Source organism: Parasteatoda tepidariorum, chromosome 1 (assembly GCF_982258835.1).
Source record: "Parasteatoda tepidariorum strain Cologne lab strain chromosome 1, Ptep-v5.0, whole genome shotgun sequence".
Classification (NCBI taxonomy): domain Eukaryota; kingdom Metazoa; phylum Arthropoda; class Arachnida; order Araneae; family Theridiidae; genus Parasteatoda; species Parasteatoda tepidariorum.
In genome coordinates this window covers 27,655,430-27,665,246 of record NC_141755.1, presented here as the reverse complement: position 1 = coordinate 27,665,246, position 9,817 = coordinate 27,655,430, and the positions used below count along the sequence as shown (strand labels likewise).

General features: G+C 28.5%; 1 protein-coding gene across 1 annotated transcript in view; it reads left to right on the top strand.

Annotated features, from left to right (window-relative positions):
- Positions 1-9,001: 9,001 nt before the first annotated feature.
- The window catches only part of LOC107442082 (5'-AMP-activated protein kinase subunit gamma-1), a 158,223-nt gene continuing 157,407 nt past the window's right edge, over positions 9,002-9,817 (top strand). The window contains exon 1 of the mRNA XM_087160735.1: positions 9,002-9,254. The gene's annotated coding sequence lies outside the window, so the exon portion shown is untranslated. The remainder of the gene's footprint in view (positions 9,255-9,817) is intronic.

The window sequence follows — 9,817 nt, the reverse complement described above, 5'->3', positions numbered from 1 at the left end:
GCATCTTTAAATGTGAGAGAAAAAAAATTAAAAGAAAAAAAAATTAAAAAAAAAAACTAAAAATTAATGATAATAATAATAAAAATAAAATTTTTTTAAACTTATGACTTTGAAGATTTAAAAATATTTAATTATGCTTTCTTTTTATCCAACGAAATTAATTAATGAAATTATGTTATAATTAAAAAAATATATCACTGCAATTGCAGCCTCTATTAATTTTAATAATAAAATAATTTCCTTTTAAAAAATTCATAGTTAAAAGGGAAAAAGATAATTTTCCACATTTTTTTTTGATAGAAAAGATTTTACAAATGAAATATTTTTTGTCCATCTGAACCAAACTGATCCCATTTTACTTACAGAGCTAAAGTGTGCCTACAAGACCGCTAAAGTGTACGTTCAAATGAAAATAAATAAATACTGAATGAAGACAGGTACAGATAAATTGTAGAAACTTGATGTTGACAACCGACTTGATGTTGGAGAAAACAGATGAAGTTAAATAAATAAAATTAAAAAAAGATATCCGATAAGTCAGACATAAGATGTAATTTCCGTTGTTACTAAAGAAAACACATTTGTATATATGCTAAAAAATTTTCTTTACAATAAATTGAAAAGAAATGAATTAATTTTTTACCATATCCCATAAGCATTTGCTTTTTCCTTCAAAATTTACCTTCAAAAAATTCACTTTTTCTTAAAACTCAAATTCTTCAATTTGCAAGTTTTTAACAGTATTTTAAGAACCAGTTCCAGCTTCTCTTCTTGCAGTTACACCCAAATAACGTTTTGAAAGCAGCATTTGAAAGTTATCTGTTATTTTTCCAAGTATTCAATTAAATCAGAAAAATAGCTCAAGGAAATATTTCTCTAATAATTAATGCAAAAACATTTCCATGATCAAACTTCAATATTATTTGAACTTTATTTGACTCATAAAGTTAAAAAAAAAAGCGTGAATTTAGTTAATATTAACTGAAACAAAAAATAACTAAAAAAATTGTTCTTGTTACTGAATTTTCGACCTATTTTTGCATGATATAGGCATTTGAAGATAATCTGTTTTAAGAAAAAATAACCCCAAATTTAAAAAATAAATAAAATAACAAAAAATTTATGTATAAATAAAAGGAAGATATGGAGAAAAAAAATCTCATTATTTACTTAATTCCTGCTTTTGAATATTTAACCAGAAAAACGTTCCAAGGGGAAAAAATAAGCAAGCCGATTGTCAGTTTGAATGCCATGAAGTTTCACTGACAAGTAGAGCACGCCTTTGATTTATTAGTGACGTGGGGGAGCAAATGACCTGCTGAGAAGCAAATGACTAAAGAGAACCCCCAACAAAGAGGGTGAGTTCATTTGTGAATTTTCTCTTCTGAAAAACTGAGGATGTTAACGGTGGTAAAATTTCCACTGCTTCGGTCTTTAAAGAGTTAAAAGCCACATCCTGTTCTTAAATCTATTTTTGGCTCAAGTATGCATTTAATTAAGAGCAGGACATTTTTCCCTTTGCTCTTGTGTGGGAAACGTTCGATCTATCTCATAAACCAATAGCAACTACTAAGATTTCCCTCTTTCCCTAAATTAAGACATTTTACGGATTTTACTTTGCAAGATTTTCCCTAACATATAACCAAGGAGCGCAACTTTTCGTGTGCACTTTTTACTCATTCTCATGACTGCTCTTGTCTAATAATTAATAAATAAATTTTGTACCCTCCTTCCCGACCTATGACCTGTTTTAATCCTTCCACTCGGCAACGACGTTATATATATATATATATATATATATATATATATATATATATATATATATATATATATATATATATATATATATATATATTATCCGGCCCGCGGATAGAATTTTAAGGATGTTGCATCACACATGGTGTCTGTATTTTTTACCATAATTTGATCTGGTATTTTTTACAGTGTATAGAAAATATTGAATAAAAGTAGTGTAATATATTTATCAACAAGAGCTAAATAGTACTTAACATTTAAATTTATGTTTTAAAATGTTTAACATACTTGGGTTAAACTTTTTAATGTATGAATCATATAGAAACGGAAGAAGAGCAAAAAACAAAAGGACTGCTGGTGTAAACAAAAAATACAGATGAAAATTTAAAAATTTTAAAAATCGAATTTCGCTAAAAAAGTAAAAAAATTTTTAAATTTTTTGTAAACATGATACAATAACTATTTTATTTAAATTTTTTAATAATATATTTTTTTCATTATCAATTAATTTATATAATAAATTATCTAATATATTATAATTAAATAATAAATTAAAATTTCAATCAAGTAAAAAAATTTTATTTAAATAACGAACAACTTTTGGAAAATATTTAATAAAAACTTTGTCAAAAAATTTTGAAAATAAAACAGATTTTTGGAGTGCCTCTTGCAAAAGTTTTGAAACTACTACTCAAAGTAGACACGACTTTTCAAAACCTAATGCACCGATTTTAGTCAAATTTCGCACTTTTTCTTTTCTAGATAGAATTAAATAGTGTGTGAACAACGGATAGTTTTAAAACGGAATTCGAATTTTTCGCAGAGTTGAACTAAATAATTTTTAAACTGAAAATAAAATTAAGTTTATAAATAAATAAATAAAAAAAAAACTGAGATCAATCAGTAGTCAATTTGATCTGACAGAAGTGAGCAAAATTTTAATATAATCGATTTATCGGTTTTTAAGAAAAAATGTTCACAATTTCTACAATCTAAGTTAAGAACAAAAAAAAAAAAAAAAAAAAAAAAAAAAAAAAACTGTCTTTTGATATTCTTTCTTGCTGAACAGGGGGGAGATTCTGAAGATCTCTTTCTTCACCAGTGGTTACCAACTAGTGGCCCGCAGACCGCATCCGGCCAGCAAAACCTTTTTTGTGGCCCTATTAGTTGTAATTTTTTTGCGGACAATTTTTGGAGAAAATCTATATGGGTTTTAAACACTTTCTATCTTAACAATATGATATCTGTTATCTTATATCTTAACAATTTGATATCTGTTGCACATTAATTGTTTAATGCATGGGTACACATTAAAGTTATTGTAACCAGAATTATTTAATATGCAATTAAATATTTTTTAAAATCTACTTCTTATTTTATTTTGTAATTCAATACTTTTGTTTTGTACTACTTGATAAAAATCTGACAGTAATATTTAATGTTCCTTCAAACACAAGAGAGTCCTATATAAAATTTCGATAAAGTTGCGGCTCGCCATTCGACTGGTGTTTTTAATTGCGCCCCTCGGCCTCATATATGTTGGAAACCCCTGTTCCAGACCATAAATTCTGTCCCAAAAAAAAATTATATATAGTTCCAAGCGTCATTCGAATCTCAAAGCATAAAATATTAATATTTGTTAATAAAATTACGAAAAAAAAGGAAAAGATTGAGAAAAATGTTACAAAATATTAAATAAATTTTTAAGTTAGTAAAAAAAAGATCTGAATATTATTACAACACAATTTAGTCTTCATTCTATCTGCTTATAAATCCATGCAACGAGAATCACGCTCCCGCCAGTTATTCAAATTTTGTAATTAATAATCATCGCAGCTAAGGAAATACAGTACGACTACCGTGCACGTGCCCCTATTGCTAATCAACTTTAAAGGTCACATTGAGATCAGATTACCACGCCTCCGAACCAACCAATCAGAGAAATATCGTAAGAGCCCTAAAAAGAACGAACATTTAATTTCCTTTTGAAAAGAAATTTCTTCCAAAAAAGGGTCTTGTTTTCCGTGAAAAAACGAAAACACTTGATCGGTTTCTTGTAGATTAGAAAAACGAAAAATAAACTCTAAAACAGTGCTACAGGGTGCGTAGCGAAATTATTCCACAAAAAAAGCACCTTTTAAGCACTCAAAAAATATTTTTAAGCACTTTAAAAAAGTATCATAACTAGGGAAGGTTAGAAAGTTTTTGACAATTGACGGTTCTTATCTTGTTTAAACCTACATGTCGAAAAAAAAAAAAACCCTTTTGGCATTGTTTTTGACTATTGTCAAAAATCATGAAATTTTGAATCATGTAAAACGAATGGCTTTTTCATACGATACGGACTGACAATACGAAGTAGATTGATTGGGTTCGAATTAATTGTGAAAACGTTGAATAGAACAATGTGAACTGTGTCTTTTTGCATAAAGCGAAGCGAAAATCAACATGGTAAAGGAAAAATCTCATTTTGTAAAAAGGAAAATTAAGCACTTTTTAAAAACACCCAATAAAAAAAGCACCTTTAAGGGCTTTTAACATTTACGAAGTGTCTCAAGCATGCACCCCAAGATACTTTCAAACACTGATTGCAAAATATTAAGTACTTTTGATTCAAAATACCATCCTGTTATCACACAGCGGTATAGGAAATTTTCGTTCCTTGTTATAATACAATAAATAAATAAATGATATTGCAATTCATACTTCATAAAAATAACACTATATTAAAATATCGACAGTTATTAAGGCTTGAGTCACAATAAAAAATGTGATTTTGTTTTCAATTTAATGAATTTTTACCACTCAAAAACTATCAAAAATTAGCTTTATTTCATTTTCATAAAAGTTTCGCGGGAGAGGCAGAAAAATATCTCTCAAGCAAAAATTTCATTCTGAAGGGGAAAAGAAAAAAAGTTTTCATGATTTTTTAAATTTTTTTTTCAAAAGTCACCTCAAAATGGGTTTTAGAAATTGATAGCAACTGTTTCATAAAGTACTTTAGATTCAGAATAACATTCCTTCATCACAGCATACTTAAAATTATTTTCATCTTAGTCTCAAGAACGGCATATGTATATGTATCCGTCGTTGAACAGCCGACCCAATTTTTGGGTTTACTACTACTAATGTTCAACTCCGTAGCCTTGTAATTTTGAACCAATCCAGAAGACAAGGAAACTCAGTATCCTTGAAATCAGTACCTCCAGAGGTATTGATTTGTTGTGAGAACATGGAGGACTTTGCGACTTGACAGATTTAACGTGCATCAGTCACCATTTACTAAACGGGGAGTCTTCGGCCGGCGAGGATCGAACCCATGACCTATTAGACGTGGGCCCAGTGCCCTACCAACCAGGCTATCCCGGCCCACGGCATATGTATACGTAATTCCTCGTTATATCACAATAATAGATCTCTAATTTTTATAATTAACACTTAATTAGAATGTTGTTACTGGTTAAGATTTTAGCAGAAATAACAATTGAGACATTCGTCTTCAATAAAAGTTTTTTTTTTCTGACTCAAAAATAATCGTTAACAATCAGCTGAATCCTTTTAATAAATTTTGCAGATGTCGAATATATGTATTTGGAAAGAAAAAAAAAGGCTTTTAAAAAACACGATTTTTGTCAACAATGAAACGTGGCAACCATAGAAAAATAACTTTTTTTTTTTTAATTTTAATTTTAAAAGCATTTCAAAAACTGACTCTGAGAGGGATGTTTAATAGGTAAAAAAATATCTAAAATCTTTTTCCAATTTTCTAATTTTCCAATTAAGGTTAAGAATCAGGGATTACGCATTTAAGCGATAATTTTCGTTCCGTTTTGCTGACTGGTTTCTGGTTGCGATAATATTCTTTGTTTCCAATAATGTAATTTTCGGGCTACCAAAAGTTTTGTTTACTGTTGCGAATTGATTCTTGTTTTATTTTCTTATACATTGGACATTGGTTTATTTTCAAATCGCCAAATGTAAGAGGAGCCCCCCACTTACAAACTATTACACACCAATTACAAACTGTTACAGATATTACTTTAACTTCAAAGGGTTTATTTTTGGCACGATTCCTTAAAATTAAAATTAATAATTGTAAGAAGCACACAAGAAAAGGTAATTGGTCTGCTAACGACTTAACTTTTCCTTTTTTGTTTTTTTTGTTTCCTCTGAAGGAAAAACAAGAAACTATCATTAGCCTCTTTATTATACAAGCGACATAAGTAGTACCCTATAAATTAATAAAATTAAACTTATTATTTCTATTCTTATCCGATGAGTATGCATTCATTCCTATAATAAGTCATCATTTGTAAAATTAAAAACACTATTTATGGAAAACAGGGCTCTTTTCTTACTATTTAGAGCCGATATGTCTTCTCATTTTCGCTAAGAAAGTGGATAATAAATAAGAAACAGCTCCTTTAAATTGCAATAATTTCGTTGGTGGCCTTGAAATCTTGCATGGCTGCTACGTCAGGCGAAACAATATGCCGCCCTTCAGAAGGTTAGAAGAGATATTTTTTTTACAAAAAAAAAATCTCATTTTGCACGACAGAAAAAGTATATAAAAATATACATGCATGTATAAGCTATGCAGATGGCCTGGCAATTTGATATTCTGAAGTTTATTTTAATAAATTACCCCACGTCAGATTTGCGAAAGAAATTTTTTTTCCACTCACTGGTAATGATCAAACTAGTTTAGAAAAGAAAAATAAATGCCCAGTATTTCTTTTTTTTTTTTCGCTTACGTAGACGAGATATTATAGTAAGGGCTAGTATAAAAAATAATTTCCTGTCTTTTTTCTTCCTATATGCATAACATGATTTGCAAATAAAGAAAATTCGGATGATAAATATAGTACAATATCAATAGAATGGCTAATCTTTGATTTTCATAAATAGACTCGTAAAAAAGTTATAAGGACACCATATCAAATTTAATTTTTCTTCTTGGAAACTTTTGGGTCTCTTTACTCTTAATGCAATTAGTTTGAAATAGTATTATTTTTTTTCTGATAATGCCTATATTGTTATTTAGGAAGAAAAAAATACATTATTTACATAAATTTAGTACTTATTTAGAAAAATCTAAAACATTTTATTTTTGGCTAGCAATTGCATTTATACTTCATATTTTATTCTCAATAGACTATTTAAGCATTATGTATCTATGAGACCTCGTTAATTACAAAAAATATTAAAATTAGGGAGAGGAATTACCTTATGAAAGAAAAAAATCTTACGTGAGGGTGTTTCCAATTTTCCTATTCTGCCAACAAGGGGGTTTAAAATTAAAAATATACAAAATAATTTGATTTACATAATTGCGTAATATAAATACAACACAATATACAATTAACAATTACAATTACATATCAATACAATACAAAAAATATACAATTTGAGGTATACTTTGCCGCAATAAGTCGGAGAGTACCCAAATAACTAAGCTATTATTATACAGGGTGCGTAGCCAAATTATTCAACAAAAAATAAGCACCTTTTAAGCACTTTTCAAGCACTCCAAAAATATTTTTAAGCACTTTAAAAAAACATCATAATAAGGCAGAGTTGGAAAGTTTTTGACAATTGACAGTTTTATCTTGTTTTAACAGTATGTCAAAAAAAAAAAAAAAAATATTTGGCATTGTTTTCGACAATTATTAAAAATCATGAAATTTTGAATCATGTAAAATGAATGGCGTTTTAATACGCGACGTACTGACAATAGATTGAGGTTGAATTAATTGTGAAAACGTTGAATAGAACAATGTGAATTGTGTCTTTTTGCATAATTTGAATGGAAAATCAACATAGTAAAGGAAAAATTTCATTTTGAAAAGAGGTAAATTAAGCACTTTTTAAAAACACCCAATGAAAAAGAACACCTTTAAAGGCTTTTACAAAACGAAAATCGAAAATTAGCACCTTTCAGTACTTTTCAAAAACTCTACGCACCCTGTTATAGCTATTAGCCGAATTTTCATGTAAACAAATTCTAATAAAAATATATTGTTTTAAGATTTTTGCATAGCATTTCATACTCTTTAATGATTTTTTTAATTGTAAAAATAATTTAATTTTAGGATAAAATTGCATTGTGAAAAAAATGTCCAAGCGTATATCTTGTGACAAGGATCATCCAAAATCACCAAAAGTATGATTACAAAATATTTAAAAGGCTTTGTGAGGGTTAAGTCGTGTAAGAAAACGATTAATCAAAATTATTTTTTAGGCTTTATGAACTATTGTGTCTTACTGACATTTTCATATTTTCAATTATTATTCATATAATTGCTAATTTATTATTCATATTTTCTTTATGAAACATTTTAAAATGAATTATCATTCACTTTTTTCGCAACTGGTCAACTATTGTTGTAAAGCAATTTCTTAGAAAATGTGCTTTATTTTATTTCTCTTATGTCATCTTTATTTGCTTTATTTTATCTCATTTAAGAACAAGAACTGAAAATTAGAAAACAATTCAGTAATTACTCGTTTTTGAAGAATTTTCTGCCAAAAAAGGAATTAATTATAACACAATACAAATACTTTTAAAGCGTTTAATACTTTTATTTTTATTAAGTGTAACGAAAAGCTTACAACAAAACATTTGGAAATAAAATAAAAGCAATCTTTCGCAGATTGTGCAAAATTTGAATGCTATACAAATACTTTAAATACAAATACTCTTACAGCTTTTAATACTTTTATTTTTAATAAATGTAAAGAAAAGCTTACAACAAAATATTTGGAAATAAAATAAAACAATCTTTCGTAGATTGTGCAAAATTTGAATGCTATACAAATACTTTAAATACAAATACTCTTACAGCTTTTAATACTTTCATTTTTATTAAATGTAAAGAAAAGCTTGCAACAAAATATTTAAAATAAAATAAAAGCAATCTTTCGTAGATTGTGCAAAATCAACTGGCTTTTAAATGTTGCACATTCTTTCTTGTAACTTATTTCTCACTAAAATAAATTTAAATAAAAAAATGACGATGAGTTTTTCTTTAATATGTGGGAAAATAATATTTAATTTGGTTCAGAAATAGATTCGAGATTTAAAATGACATGAAATGTACGGTAAAAACATATTTTTCGAAACTAAACATCTGTTTCAAATGTATTTATTATATTACGCAAATAATACTTAAGTGACATCATACATCGTTAAACAAAACACTCAATATTGACTTCTTTTTTTTTTTAGACAGGGTTATTAACTGTCAAATAAAAGTAGTTATTTCAGACATATTTATTTTCCCGTTTCTACTTACGTCCACGTCCCTTTCTTTAGTGATGTTCGAGATGTTTTTTTCCGGTCATTCAAAGAGATCGTGATATGGACCAGAAATGACCGATAGTTACTTGCCTTTGGGAGTATCAGTTATCAAAACATCCCTGGCAGTTACTGCCTCAAAGTGTTTATAGATAACAACAAAAGGACGTTACAGAGACAGAGAGAGAGAGGAAGAAAAAAGGTGAGTTAGTTCTTTAAGTTTACGAACGAGAATAGAGATGAGAGTAGAAAAAATGAACACAAATAATTCAAGATCATTAAAAGGAATTTTCATTTCTTGTATCGAAATTCTTTATAATTAAAATGAAGAGCTTAGTGGACTAAGTTACTAAGTCAAGTCACATTCTAGAAATGTACGAAATTTAGGTTTTAAAAACATGTTGCGTTTAGCGGCATTCATTTAAAAGTTTAATTTATATTTTATAACCGTCGTTGAACAGCCGAACCCAATTTTCGGGTTTACGACTACTTTTGTTTAACTCCGTAGCCTTGTAATTTTGAACCCGATCCAGAAGACAAGGGAACTCCCGAAACACGTATTGGGAGAAATTTGCCTTCGTGGAGGACTTTTTGATGGAGCTACCGAGCATTTTCGTTACATGGAGAGGAAGAGCACGAGAACCTCTCACTGTTAGTCTGACGGTAAGGGGACTTTAACCCATAATCCGTCAACCACTGAGGATATTTGGCGTCAGCATTGTGGTCGGAGCAAGCCGGATGCAGAATTCGTATCGATTGGGATCC